Here is a 15,883-nt window from a genome sequence, read left to right on the forward strand (position 1 = left end):
ACAATATCGTTTGTTTTCGGACATTGCGTTTTCGGGAAATTCGGATCGCTATTTAATAAGTATACAGAGTAAAAAAGAATCGCTTGAATTTTGGACATCGCATGAATTTTGCTCAATTATTGTACACCTACCAGTATATCTGTTTCAATTACGGATGAAAAAGTGCCCAAACTATACTATAGAACAGCATACTATATAAATTTATTGACCTTAACCCCTTCAGTGCGTAATTTTCAGATGCAAACCGCTGTAAAAAGTTTTTTTTTTTTTTTTTTTTAAGAACTTTGGATGTTGATTCTAAATCTGTTTCAAAATCACTGACATCAGAATCACTAATTAATAACTCTTCCTCGATATCAGCATCGTATAAATATCGTTTTGAAGCCATTACTGTGCTGTCTGCTCTCAAACAAAACAAAGAATGAAAACTGTATTTGACGAAGCCCAAACTCCATTTTAATTTATTTCGTTTTCCTCTTCTTTTAATTAAGCAACAATTGAAACCAGCTGAGCGCAAACTCGCTAAATATTGTCGGGATAACATTACTCATACTATGGGCAAGTATATTCGCCATACGCAATACAAAATAGCCAAAGCAAAATGAAAGCGTATATATACGCCATCCGCACAGCAGATGTGTTTCGAAGACACGAGTTAACTCGCCACCCACACTGAAGGAGTTAAATATAAACGTTTTGTTAATGGTAGCAGATAAGTAGGAGGGTTGGGCCCTATTGGACCTGAGGCTCATAAAATTGACCCCGTTGCTATAGAAACTCAGAATAAAAACTATTTCATGACACTATGTTTAATCAATGTCTTATTGCATACAGAGATCCAATTATATGCCTATTTACAGATTCTAGAGTCTCTAATTAGGCATTTCCCTGTTTCGGGTTGGAATCTGGTTCTCTGTAAACTTAACTTTTCTATTATTTAAATTTTTCTAACGACAAAATTTCTTCCAAGCTGTTAGGAAGAATAGGACTTATATATGTAATAGAAACTACGTACTACTATCACTCTGTACCCTAATTAAAAGGATTCTACATATCGTAATTACATTATTATACATCGGGACAATTCCGATCACCTCCGAATCGCCATTTTATATTAAACAAAGACATGCAGGCTAAACATTCAAATACCCGGGTTTGATTCCCGGCGGGAGCTCATGTGGTTCGGATTCCACGTTAATCAGTAAGTCCCGTCTCATATAGCCCCGCTGCTGAAAGGGACGTTAAACTCAAAATCAAATCAAATTAAACATTCAAATACAACATACAGTGTTAATTTGCTAAACGAGCATGCTATGGAATATTGTAAGGCTTATGAGACTCTCAGAAAAATAATCAGTATTTATTACGCAAAATAACCAGACCAAAATTTACAAGGAAAAGCAAAACACAAATGTCGAAATTACCTGCACAGAACAACTGTACTTTGTGACTCATACTAGAGAACTCAGGCGTGCGTAGACCCTTGGATTAGGGGGGGGGGCAAATCAATAGCTGTACTCCTGAAGATATGCAACCACCTTGTAATCATTACTTTATAATTATATAAGAGCAAAACACCTCTGCTTTTAAATTGGAGAAACGGAACAGAAAAGCTCCCCCCCCCTTTTTAAAGTCGGCACCTACAGATAGTGTGTTAGGTGTGTGTGTTTGTGTGTGTGTGTGTGGTAATATACTGCTGGGAGGAAACAAACGAAAAAAAAAAAAAAGACTAAAAATAATTAAATCGGGAAATTTTGGTCAAGTATTGCAAAGTTCAAAGTGTTACTTTGTATAGTGATGATTACAATCGTCTTTCAGGGTCCGTTTTAATGAAATATAATCCCTATTAGCTAAGAAAGTTATTTTATAAACTCAAAAAAAAAAAAAAAAAAAAAACGCAATGCCAAAACATTAGGTGGGGTGAGCGCCCCCACGTGCGCACGCCTATGCTAGAGAAGTAAGCATAGTCTGGGTCATTACGGCCATGTTACTTTTGAGTAATTCAATGATCGGAATTACCCCACCGATCCCCTCACTCTAGATGGTAGTTTCAATTAATTTTGTCACTCAAAAACTGGGGGCCTCAGCCCCGGGCTAGATTCGCCGCTGCTAAAGGGGTTTAAGCTGTGAAACGTCACTGCGACCCTCGCTAGTTTCATGAAAAGCTTGATAGGAGAGGACTTATGTACTTCAATCTGACCATGTTAATAAGTGGGGTAACGTGGTTATCATACAGCGCCGATTTATTGTTTTACAAGAAATAGTTGTTCTCGAAAATATTAAACATAAATATTTACAACCATCCATATCATCTTATTCTTGCATACTATAATAACAAATAAGATTTTGATAAACAGTAAAGACATTTTGTTGCAGTTGGACACATTGTCATGTAATTATGTTGTCAATTTGAAAAGAAACGGGAAATGGAAGTTATGTCGTGTGAAGCGACAATGAATTTTTTATTATTTTTTTCTTTTCGTTAAACTTCAACAGACACGTCCCGCCCCCAGATGTTTGTTAGTGTAATACTTCCTTCCATGTATTTTACGTGGGTAGATAAACAAATGCCCAAATTCATAAACAAACGGGGATGTCCCGAGCGGAGTATTGCACAATTTCAACCAGTTGATCCAAGATAAACAATGGGAGTAGTTTTGCGGTATTAGATGAACCAAGGGAAGAGACTGGAAGCGAGAGTACTGTTTGTATTCGTCAGTTTTGCATTTTGTGTGTGGATATAAGCAGTCACAAGTGGTAAGTACTGATGTTATTAGAAGAGTGTCACAGTTAAATATTGAAAGAAAGAAAAAGGGCACATATTTACAATAGGCACTCATACAAGTATTCATTGTATATTTTACTCTTTCGCCATTAAATTTACTCTCGAACACACTTGAGTACTCCTGAACACACTGCTAGTGGGTTAACTCGTATTCTGTGGTGCATATACACTTTAAGAGGTCTTATGCTTTCTGAGTAAATTTAGAGTTTTTATCAATGCTGTGCAGTGTGTGACAAAAGGCATTAGGTCTACTACTGTATTATCAGACCACACGAAAATCGAACAAAAAGGAAATATATATATATATCCCCCCCCCCAAATTACAATTGGTAGTGATTGTTGTTCGAAATACAGTGTAAACGTATAACATGACTAGTGCATAAAACACGAACCAACTTGTGCTAGGTAGTCACTAAAAATCACGAGTGCTATCTAATCCAGTCAAGTCAGGAGCGCAGCAGGGATGTCCGAGGGGGTGCGTCAGCAGCAGTGGGTACCTATACGCATAAACGAGGATAATGCAAAAACACTATATATCATAAGAATACATGTCTCATGTGTTGCACAACTTTGGGGGAGATCCTAAATGCCATCCAAAAAAGTACCAAAATGCGCTAAATTAAATTAGATAAGATTAGGTTTGGTTGAATGTTCCTCTTCTTTTCTGTAGTTTCAATTCGTTTCTACGTACGACAAACTGTTCGGCTGTTTAGTAGACCATGCCTTTCACTTTATTTCAACATCTGCCACTCTTTATTTGTATAACTCGATAAAACTCAAACACGATATGACAATCTTGTCATTTACGCGCCATTTCCACATTGCCTTTTCCATAAATCTTAATAGGCGTACCTCTCCGCCAAGTAGTCCCTTCCTCCTTCGCATATACTGCCGCTTACTACATCAAAAACACCATTGTCTTAACTTCAACTATTCCTCTCACTTGACTTTCACTCACTCTCCCTCACAAACCCAAATAAATTCTCCATTTCATATGGTAAAATTTCTAAAATTGGTCCGGCGATACAGCAGTAACCCACGTAAAAATTATAGTGAAAAAAACCTAAGAAACTTTTGCTAAATGGTCACTAAAAGGGAGAATCCTGTTTAAGGAGCTCAGCAGGAATTTTATGCGGAGGTGTGCCTTCAGGAAACAGGCGCGTCAGCACCGGTGGGTATACCCGTAAACGAGGGTAATGGGAAAACAATTCATTTGCGCTGTAAACTTATGTCTTTAGTGTCTTCACTTACACTTACAAATATAAGAAGTAAACTTACCTTGTACTGCTTTGCAGATTTACGACTCTTCTACAGAATATTTGTTATGTTCACTATTACAATTTCAGCATCAATACAATAAATAATTTTTGAGTTTACACCTACTTACTTCAGCGACACGTTAATTGTTATGCTTCATTACTTCGCACACTGGCTTCATGGATTAGTTATGGAGGAGTGGCTGCTTTTTTTTTTTTTTTTTTTTTTTTTGTCCTGCATTCAACCGTAAGCACACATCTCACAGGTAAAAAGTTCACAACATTTCTACTATTTGTACAGTAATCTATCAACATTATATTTCGTATTTTTCCTGTAAATTTTAGAAATATGTGGATCTCAATTGTAAATCGTTACTAAAAAAATTACATATAATACGTTATGAAAGATATAGTAGATCCTAATACCTTCGTTACTCGTATTTTCTTGGCACGTAGTCAACTGTGTACAGATCTATACTATGCCTGGAAACTTAATATACGAAAGAAAGGATTATTCTATTAGCGTTAGTGGTATGCGAGCAAAGGTAGAGAAGTGCGAGGAACATGTACCAACCTGTACTGGATGGTCACTACAAGTTATCTGTACATGTATTCTGTTGAATGCAAGGCAAAGCTGAAGGGAATCATAGAGGGTTTGTCAGTAGAAACAGGCGTCTTAAGTACAGTGGATGTAGGCGTAAATGGAGATTTGCTTGTTTAACGCATTTGGTGGTGATAGTTTTAGTTTTCTTATGTACAATTGCATAGTAATGCATCATGCTTCCATGTCTGTGGCCATGGATCCAGACCCATATTTAGGTGAAAGCCCAGGGCGGCATATTTTAAGAAATCGAGAGTGAAATATCATTTTTCCTAGTAGAATTGTAGGTATTGGTCGATTGACTAGTATTTAGCATCCTGACTGTACTTGAGAACGTATTGACAGTAGTGCGTTGTATTTCCTATAGACTAGTATTTAGTGGTTTTAGTTTAATTTTTGTATTCTATAGACACAAACACATATTTTTCTTTTTTTGTCTGTTATTGTATGCATTTTTTCTTACACGTAACTGAATAAGAAGATATACAGTGCGGCAATTTGAAATCGAGACTGGTCAATTTGAAATCGAGACTGGAACTGTAGAAAAAAAGAGAGTAAAAAAAGAAAGTTTCTTTCTTTGGATCATTCAAAGCACGATCTTCCTGCATCCATACACTACATCATTGCGCCCTGGCCGTCAGTGTATAGAAGGATTGTTGGAATTCCTTTTCTACAATGATGTTGAAAACTCTTATCGTAGCCCTCTTTATGATCGTTATATCAACAAAGTACGAACCTTTTTGAATGCAGAATTGAGTTTAGGAAATAGAAAATAATCGCGCGGGGGCCAGAGGAGGTCTTGTACATAGGGAGGGTGGAACAACAGAGATCTCCTTTTGGGACAAAAACTCTTACACAATCATTGACTTGTGACTTGGGGCATTGGCATGAAGTAGACGCCACTCAACATCACCCCGATACTCGGACCTCATATATGTGCTACGTTGCAAAAAAATAAATAAAATAAAATAAATAAAAAAATTAAAAAAACAAGAATAAAAAATCTTGCAGTTTAACGTGCCACGATTATACCCTTTAAAGTAAGGGAGACGATGATTAAAGCAGGAGAATGATGATGGAAGAATTGGTGGAATGAGAAAGTGGGAGAAAACCCACAGACACGATGTTGACCATTACAAACTTACCAGAGACCCCACGTACCAGAGGTAAGCGCTCTACCACTGAGCCACCGCTCCGTTTACTAAGAAAAGGAACATAATTTAAATTTCATTCGATTTTCAAAAATTTAGTGATTCCAGGGGGCGGATCCAGAATCGACTTCTGGGGGGCGGTGCGTTGACATACTGCTACTTTTAAGGGCTTCACAGTTTATATATATGGTTTTATTTATATATATATTAAAATAAGAAAGTTTCCTCTTCTGGGGGGAGGGGGGCGATGGCCTTCCCCTGGATCCGCCCCTGAGTGATTCAAATCCAAAAAAAAATCGATTCAAATCTTAAAAATCAACAAAAATCTTTTGTTTCAACCAGAGTTGACTGATTTAAATCTTGGTTTTAAACTAGCTGTTTTTTGTTTTAAAAAACGTTTTTTTTTTAAAAAAAAAAAACTGGTTTAAACCAAAAAAGAACGTAAAATGCTTTAAATCGTTTGAACTTCATGGTGACGTTTCCGCATACCAAACCATCTGCATTAGTTTTATCTCCTTTTCACCTTTTAATCAAAGAGTCCATGTTCCATCCTCGGTCGAACCATAATCCTTCTTTCCAGTGTAAACCAAGTAGCGGTCAACCTCGGTATTACATAAGAATGTTAAGCCTAAACATACAAAACGAAATCAAATTGTATATTTCGGCTTGCCTGATTGTCTGTTGTTTTATAAAGAAGCCAAGGTTTCTTAAATATATTGATAGAAATTGGCAAAATTTATCGAAAATCTACGTAGCTTCCAACATTAGATTGGATTGGGCTTCCACTTTTAATTTTATTGAATAATATCTACATACTAAATTTGTAATTTAACACCTCAGTGTTAGCGTACTGATTATGATACATTGACCGTAAAATTTTACACGCTTTGCATTTAAAGTAATGATACGATTTTCCAGGTGTGTAAGGCAGGAGTTTTCCGATTTAAGAAATTTACTCACCGCACCACCCAACTTTGTAATAAAACGGGACAGTCCCGAATTCCGAATAAGCGAATATACTATTGGTATTGGAGTGATGTGGGTGGAACTTCCATTTTGCTATTCCAAGTCCAGATGGAGGACAATTTCCCTCGGATGTAAGCCGAGAAGCGGTTTGAATTCTGCTTTAAGCTTATGGGGACCCTTCTAGCATAACCCCTTGTTGCACAGTAACACCAAGGCAAAACAATCTTATTTCTGTCCATATGTACTATAAATATATAGAGCAAATTATTTAAAGCAAAAAACCCGTTTTTTTTTTTGCTTTTTCGAAGAAAAAAAAATGGTTTGCGCCAACCCTGGTTTCAACCTTGTTTTTGGTACATGAGCGGACTTTCATTATATTAGTTTTCCGAAGGGTATATCTTAAGGGGAGGAGAGGAGTTTGTCGTTGAAAAATTTATGCCTAAAATACAACGTCTCAGGAGCTCGTCTGGTACAATCATAAAATAACGGTATATAAACTAGAGATGCAAAAAAGCCGGCTTTTTTGAATCGATGGTTTTTTTTCACATAAAAAGTCGGCTTTTTTTGGAAAAAAAACGAGAATTTTGGAAATTTTGGCTTTTTTCATTTTCATGATTTTTCTATCTAAATAGCTTTCTTATAGTATATTCTATACTTAGATAAGAATTCCATGACCTAAATGCCATATTTCGCTATAAAATTCACCATCAAGATGGATGGAGCACATGTTTTACGAATTAAAGCGAACATGAAGAATGTAGTATTTGAGGGTAATTTTAGAGGCTATTTAACTTTATTTTAACTTTTGAGTTATCGATATTTTTTCTTCTCGATATCATTTCAGTTTGTCGTCTGTTTCATTTCTAAGAGCTTAGTACTCTAGCTTCTAACGCAGAAGTTAAACTTACGTTTTTCTATATATCCGTCAAAGCGAACGTTTTTCAATATATCCATCTAACCGTACTTCCATATTTCTGTTATACTGTAGCTGTGCAACGATTTAGCAATAATTTTCCGGATACAACCTTGAATACTAATTTATACAAATAATCAGTAGCGGATTTAGAAAAGTACTTTAGGAGGGGTTTTTCTGATTGTTTCATTTTCTAAAATCTCCTAATTTTATTTGGGAGGAGCTTGAAGGTTATGAGTACAGGCATAACTAATACTGTATTCCGTTTCGTTTATATATTTAGCGATAATCTTCCGGATACAACCTTGAAGATCATTTTATACTGAGAATCAGTGGCGGATTTAGAAAAGTATTTTGGGAGGGTTTTTTTCTTACTAATGTTTAGTTTTTCTAAACATTCGTAATTTTTATTTGACGGCAGCTTAAAATTTATGAGTAAAGGCATAAATAATAGATATTTCGTTTGTTTTAGACATTCTGTAATTTTGGGGAACAGGCTTCAGTCCGAAAGACCGCCCCCCCCCCCTAACCCTCGCAAAACCGTCATTGCTGGTAATTAGTAATAATAACGATTTAAAAACAATAAGAAATGAAGTCAGCCAACTCACAGTACACGCACTATTTCTACTTCATAGATGGAATGAAGAAAAGTTTTGTCAGAATGGTCGAATGCTGAGTTGAATTCCGGACTTCTCGATAGAAGCGCAAAAGCTCCAGTCAATCATGTTTGTTGTGCAGTTGTATTTATCTTAACTTAAATATATTCCGTAGTCCTTTTTTTGTGTGTGTGTTGGTGGGGTGGGGAGAGTTCCATAATGATATGAAGGGTGTGAGCCAAGAACATGGTAACTAACAAATTTTCAATTGCTGAGTTACGCAGCATCAGATAGGCAGCAACGCATACCGCTTCGTTTAATCCCTCATGTATAGACTTATGTGAAAAATCAGCTTTCCGACTTTCAAAATGGATTATGCAGCAGAAAATTTCTAATTTCTTAAAATAGTAAAATTATGGGTTACCATGTTCTTATCTCACACCCTTCATGTTCAATCCCTCTTGTTAAAAATACAGAAAACTTGAGGACTGAATAAACCGTGATGGTGCTTATATAAAACTAGAGATGCAAGGGCTCGGAAAAAAACCGACTTTTTTGGAAAAAAACTCGGTTTTTTCTGCTTTGCTTTTTTGCTTCGGAAATTTTGGGCTTTTTTCAAAATACTGCTTTAAATTGATAAAACAGACTTTGTAACGCTTCTCTATAACACAAAAAATCATTTAATTAGTGGTTGATGCTGATAATAATATAAAACATCGAAAATAAACTATGAATTTCGAAAAAATATTTCAAACAATTTTTCTTCAACATATTTACATTATGAATTCCACAGGATTAACCAATGTATATAATAAGAATTTTTTAACCTCCTATATACAAAAGTAAGCAGAGTTGGCAAGAACCGTGGTTGTTTTTGAAAATGCCAAAAACCCGTTTTTTGGGGGATGTTTAAACCAGGCTTTTTTGGTTTAAACCAGGCTTTTTTGACTTAGATTTTTTGCTTTATGTATTTATATTACATATTCACAGAAATAAGTTTGTTTTGCCTTGATGTTATTATGCAACAGCGGGGTTATGCCGGAAGAACTCCCATAAGCTTAAAGAAGTGCGGTCAGTAAATTTCTTAAGTTGAGAATCTCCCGCCCTAGCCATTGGGAAAATCCCGTCATTACTTGAAATGTAAGACAATAACGGGAAAATCCTGTTATTGCTTTGCATGTAAAATTTAAAGTTCAACGTACCATAATCAGTACGCTAAAACTGAGGTATTAAATTACAAATTTAGTACCGGTACGTAGATATCATTGAAAGTCCAATCCAAGCTAATGTTGGAAGCTACGTAGGCAATCGATAAATTTTGCCAATTTCTATCAATATATTTAAGCAATATTGGCTTCTTTATAAAACAACACGCATTTAGGCATGTAGAAATATACAATTTGGTTTGTTTCGTATATTTTGGCTTAACATCCTTACGAAATACCGAGGTTATCAAGGAGAAGACTTTCGCTTAAACTGACATCCGAACCGCTACTTGGGTTACGCATGAAAGTAGGATTTTGGTTCGACCGATAATTGAACATGGGACACCTTGATTAAAAGGTGAAAGGGAAATAAACCTATTGCAGGTAGTTTGATATCTGGAAACGTTACCATGAAGTTCACACGATTCGCATTTTTCATTCTTTTTATTTTTGTGGTTTAAACCAGTTATTAAAAAAAAAAAAAAAAAAAAAAAGTTGATGTAAATCAGCCAACCCTAAAAGTAAACACTTCTTTCTAAAGAATACACAAATAACTAGCAAAATAGTATGTAGTATTTTTACTTCAAAATATTCCATACCCTGTTTTTGAAACAAAATAAAATTAAAATAAAACATAAGAGAAATACTTAGATTTATATGATACACTTAAAGGCTGCACATCTAGAGCTTTTGGTTCTGTATATTCTTGAAATTCTACAGTTAAGTTTTATAGAACCACCATCACAGTTTACCCAATCCTCAAGTTTTCTGAATTTTTAACAAGAGGGATTCAACATATCATTACGGAACTTCCCCCCCCCAAAAAAAAAAAAAAAGACTACGGAATATATTTAAGTTAAGCTAAATACAACTGCACAACAAACATGACTGAGTGATTAGCTTTTGCGCTTCTATCGGGAAGTCCGGGATTCAACCAACATTCGACCATTCTGATAAAGCTTTTCTTCATTCCATCTGTGAATGTAGAAATAGTGCGTGTACTGTGAGTTGGGCGACTTCCTTTTTTATTATTTTTAAATCGTTATTATTACTAATTACCAGCAGTGAAGGTTTTGCGAAGGTTAGGGGGGCGGTCTTTCGGACTGAAGCCCGTTCCCCAAAGTTACGGAATGTCTGCAACAAACGAAATATCTATTATTTATGCCTTTACTCATAAACTTTAAGCTCCCGTCAAATAAAAATTACGAATGTTTAAAAAAAACTAAACATTAGTAAGAAACCCTTCCCAAAATACTTTTCTAAATCCGCCACTGATTCTCAGTATAAAATGATTTTTAAAGTTGTATCCGGAAGATTATTGCTAAACATATAAACGAAACGAAATATTAGTTATGCCTGTACTCATAAACTTCAAGCACTTCCCAAATAAAATTAGGACTTTTTAGGAAACGAAACAATCAGAAAAAACCCTCCTAAAGTACTTTTCTAAATCTGCTACTGATTATTTGTATAAACTGGTATTCAAGGTTGTGTCCGGAAAATTATTGCTAAATCACTTCACAGCTACAGTATAACAGAAATGTGGAAGTACGGTTTGACGGATATATTGAAAAACGTACGCTTTGACGGATAAATAGAAAAACGGGCAAGTTTAACTTTTGCGCTAGAAGCTAGAGTACTAAAAGCTCTTAGAAATGAAACACGGACGACAAACTAGAGAAGAAAAAAGATGTCGATAACTCAAAAGTTAAAATAAAGTTAAATAGCCTCTAAAATTACCCTCAAATACTACATTCTTCATGTTAGCTTTAATTCGTAAAACATGTGCTCCATCCATCTTGATGGTGAATTTCAGAGCGAAATATCACATTCAGGTCATGGAATTTTTATCTAACTATAGAATATACTATAAGAAAGCCATTTAGATAGAAAAATCATGAAGTTGAAAAAAGCCAAAATTTCCAAAATTCTAATTTTTTTCCCAAAAAAGCCGGCTTTTTATGTGAAAAAAACCATCGATTCAAAAAAGCCGGCTTTTTTGCATCTCTATATAAAACTGTAGAATTTCAAGAATATACAAAACCAAAAGCTCTAGGTGTGCAGCCTTTAAGTGTATAATATAAATCTAAGTATTTTTCTTATGTTTTATTTTAATTTTATTTTGTTCCAAAAAGAGGGTATGGAATATTTTGAAGTAAAAATACTACATAGAATTTTGCTACTTATTTGAGTATTTTTTAAAAGAAGTATTTACTTTTAGGGTTGGCTGGTTTACACCAGCTGTTTTTCTTTTTTTTTAAAATAAACAACTGGTTTAAACCGAAAAAAAAATAAAAGGTACGAAAAATGCGAATCGTGTGAACTTCATGGTGATGTTTCCATACATCAAACCATCTGCATTAGTTTTATTTCCTTTTCACCTTTTAATCAAGGTGTCCCATGTTCAATTCTCGGTCGAACCACAACCCTTCTTTCATGCGTAAACAAAGTAGCTGTTGGGATGTCACTTTAAGCGAAAGTCTTCTCCTTGATAACCTCGGTATTACGTAAGGATGTTAAGCCTGAACATACGAAACGAAACTAAATTGTATATTTCTGCATGTCTGAATGCCTGTTGTTTTATAAAGAAGCCAAGGTTGCTTAAATATACTGATATAAATTGACAAAATTTATCGATTGCCTACGTAGCTTCCAACATTAGCTTGGATTGGACTTTCAATGATATCTACGTACCGGTACTAAATTTGTAATTTAATACCTCAGTTTTAGCGTACTGATTATGATACGTTGACCTTTAAATCTTACATGCAAAGCAATAACAGGATTTTTTCCGTTATTGTTTTACATTTAGAGTAATGACGGGATTTTCCCGATGGCTAGGGCGGGAGTTTCCCAATTTAAGAAATTTACTGACCGCACTTCTTTAAGCTTATGTGACCTCTTCCAGCATAACCCCGTTGTTGCATAATAACACCAAGGCGAAACAAACTTATTTCTGTCAATATGTTATATAAATACATAAAGCAAAATATCTAAACCCAAAAAAACCTGGTTTAAACCAAAAAAGCCTTGTTTAAACTCCCCCCAAAAAACGGGTTTTTGTCATTTTCAAAAACAACCATGGCTCTTGCCAACCCTGCTTACTTTTGTATGTAGGAGGTTTAAAAAAAATCTTATTATATACATTGGTTAATCCTTTGGAATTCATAATGTAAATATGTTGAGAAGTAAAACTTTTTGAAATATCTTTTCGAAATTCATGGTTTATTTTCGAGGTTTTATATTATCATCGGCATCAACCACTAATTAAATGACTTTTTGTGTTGTAGAGAAGCGAAACAAAATCTGGTTTATCAATTTAAAGCGGAATTTTCAAAAAAGCCCAAAATTTCCGAAGCAAAAAAGCAAAGCAGAAAAAACCGAGTTTTTTTTCCAAAAAAGCCGGTTTTTTTCCGAGCCCTTGCATCTCTAATATAAACTCTTTATTAAGAATAAAGGGACACATATTCCAGTATTTTTAAACATTTCCGTTTTGAAGGAGAAGGACGGAGGCATTTTCTGAATAAATAAAAATGAATGTAACATGTTTGGCGGCTAACTCCTCCTAGACAGATGAATGGCGGCCAGCTCCTCCTATAGAGGAGCGAGCAAGAGAAGGTCTCTGACAGCTCGCAGTGACGTTACCACTACTCAAGGCTATTTTAGGTGCATTTATAATTGCAATTTAATTAATGATGTAAGACCGTGATTGGTAGGAGCTTCAATGGCCCTCCGTATATGGTAAGAAACGTCAAGAGACCATCTCTTGTCGGCCCTGCTATAGATAGATGAATGTAACGATGTTTGCCGGCCAACTCCTCCTAGACATATGAATGTAACAATATTTGGTGGCTAACTCCTAGACAGATGAATGTACGATGTTTGGCGGCCAATTCTTAGATCCTACACCGAGGTTAAAAATTTTTAGTACATGAGTAGAGTGTGCCCTAACTTACGTTTTTATTACTTTATCAGTATGGGGGAAGGGATGACATGCAAAAAAAAAAAAAAAAGAAAAAAAAAGAAAAAAAAATGAAAACGCCCAATATTATACAGTATGCAGTCCATAGGTTTCGGGATCGCTGAGATGAATAGTAATACTTTCGATATCTTTTCAGTACACATTCATTTCCTGTCGGCATCGGGAGGTGAAGGGGGAAAAGGGTGACAAAATCAATCGAAAACGGTGGATATTATTATGTAGTTCATAGTTTTCTGATCGCGAAGAAAAATAGTTTCCGTTTAAGAAGTCCACATTCGTCCCCCCTTCCCCATCGGCATGAGGAGATGAGCGGTGGGAGAAAGGGTTAACAAGTAAAAATAATCGAAAACGATCGGTACTAGTGTGCAATTCAGTTTTTTGAGTCACTGAAGTGAATAGGGACACTTCTGATGCCGTTTAAGTCGAAGTTAAACCCCCGTTGGCGTTTGTGGAGGTGGCAAGAAGGGGTGTGGAACGGGGTAGAAAAAGGGTGACATTAATGATTTTTTGTCATTACACTTTCATTAAATTGCTTGTCCTAAGGGGGAAAGGGGTTAAAATACTTTCCATATATTTATTCTCCCGTGCGGAGACCGGGCATTTCAAGTAGTCACACACACACAGAAAAACGGAAAAAAGTTGCATTAAAAAAGAGATGGGGAAACTCACAAGTTCTTCTTAAGTATCTGATGGAGTATGTGACACATTCGCTCTAACCACTGAGTGGTCGTACCTCTTAAGAAGAAGAGTAAATATCCTTCAGTAATTTCAGATGTTTGTGTAAAGTATTAATGATAAGATTTATTATACAGTTGAAACCACTTTTTCTTTATATAATGGTACAGTCAGATTTTCAAAATGACCTTGATAATTTCTAAGAAATATTATGATTCATAGTTTAAATACAACTTATCATTTTATCTGTAAATTTACGTAACATATTCCCTCCCCCCCTCAGTAATCATATTTTGCAATTTGACAAAATCTATTATTTGATTGATGTAAAGGCATATATGCAGATCGCATTCTACAAACAAGGTATCGTGAAAACTTATATTTTCTGTTTTATTCTATATACATTTTCATTACATAGATTGCTTAGTTATAATTAGCTGTATATCAGTAGTTTTACCTATTGCAGTAAAACCTGACTGTATTGACCGCTGAGGAGGGGGTGTTCACGGTGGATTAGTGCTAGAGCGCTTATTTATTTAACAATCACCAGATACAGCTCAGAGGCCATTTTACCCTGGATATCTAACAATAACAATGGAAAGGATTTGAGAAGGTATCGGCCAGGGCCTGTTTAATAGGTACCATGCCGGCATTTGCCTGGTAGGACTGAGGAAAACCCTGGAAAACCTCAGTCAGGATGGTCGGCAGCGGGAATCGAACCCACGACCTCCCGAATGCGAAGCCAACGCTCTACCATATGAGCTACTTCGCTCGGTAAAGTAGCTGGAACGTGTGGCCCCTGGTTCGACTCCCGGCCAAGTACGTTCGTGGTGAACAACATCGTGACCTTGGGTTTTCTCAGGGTACTCCTGTTTTCTCCCGCACTCACATTCCACCAATTCTTCCATCATTGTTCATTTGCCCTTATCATCCATTTCCTTTAGCCTTCAGGCCATAATGGTCTGACGTTAAACTGAAAGATTACAGGTAAGTTTATTGACTACTTTTGTTTCCACAAAAATCTGACCAACTTAAGAAAAAAAGTGTGATTAATGGACATCTTCCTTCCATCATTGATTTTCTTTCGTGAAAAATTATGGACACGAATTCATCCGATTTAGATAAAACTTGCCATAAGAGTAGACCTTGATCTGTTATAAAAACACTTGTGAAGTATAATTGTGTGTAGGGTTTTGATCCCCGAGTGATGGATGGACCATCAAATTTCGGATTTGGCCGTAGTGAAAGTTTCCCAAAACAATTTTAATACAAAAATGCTTGAAAATCAGTGAAAGATTACTTTTTTCCCCCCACAATTGGAAAACTCTTAATACGGAACCTTTAATATTACTTGATAGTAATAATATACTTCGATAAACACTTACGTGAAATAATATAGAAATGAAATGAAATGAAATCTTTTGTTTTACGTCCCACGTTTATGCCGGTTAAGCTAAAGGAGACGGCGATGATGGGAAATGAATGAAATGGTGGAATGAGGAAACGGAAGAACCCCGAGAAAACCCACGAGCACGGTGTTTGTCCACCACAAAGTCCACACGGTGCGAACTGGGATCAAACCAGGGACTCAAGTATCGGAGCTGAACGCTCTACCACTGAGCCACCGCGCCCCCCTGAAATAATATAGAGTACATAATAATTGTATTATCACATAGAATTAAACAGTATATTTTAATATAATAAAAAAATATTCAAACGTATTGCGAAAACGACCCATAGTTTCTCAAATTAA

At 35.7% G+C, this 15,883-nt stretch overlaps 1 protein-coding gene across 1 annotated transcript in view; it reads left to right on the forward strand.

The window, feature by feature from the left end:
* The first annotated feature begins 2,158 nt into the window (after positions 1 to 2,158).
* LOC145663912 (legumain-like) overlaps positions 2,159 to 15,883 on the forward strand; it is an 83,465-nt gene continuing 69,740 nt past the window's right edge. Inside the window, exon 1 of the mRNA XM_081730096.1 lies at positions 2,159 to 2,757. The gene's annotated coding sequence lies outside the window, so the exon portion shown is untranslated. The remainder of the gene's footprint in view (positions 2,758 to 15,883) is intronic.

This window comes from Thermobia domestica, chromosome 11 (genome assembly GCF_964235325.1).
Source record: "Thermobia domestica chromosome 11, izTheDome1.hap1.1, whole genome shotgun sequence".
NCBI classification, from domain to species: domain Eukaryota; kingdom Metazoa; phylum Arthropoda; class Insecta; order Zygentoma; family Lepismatidae; genus Thermobia; species Thermobia domestica.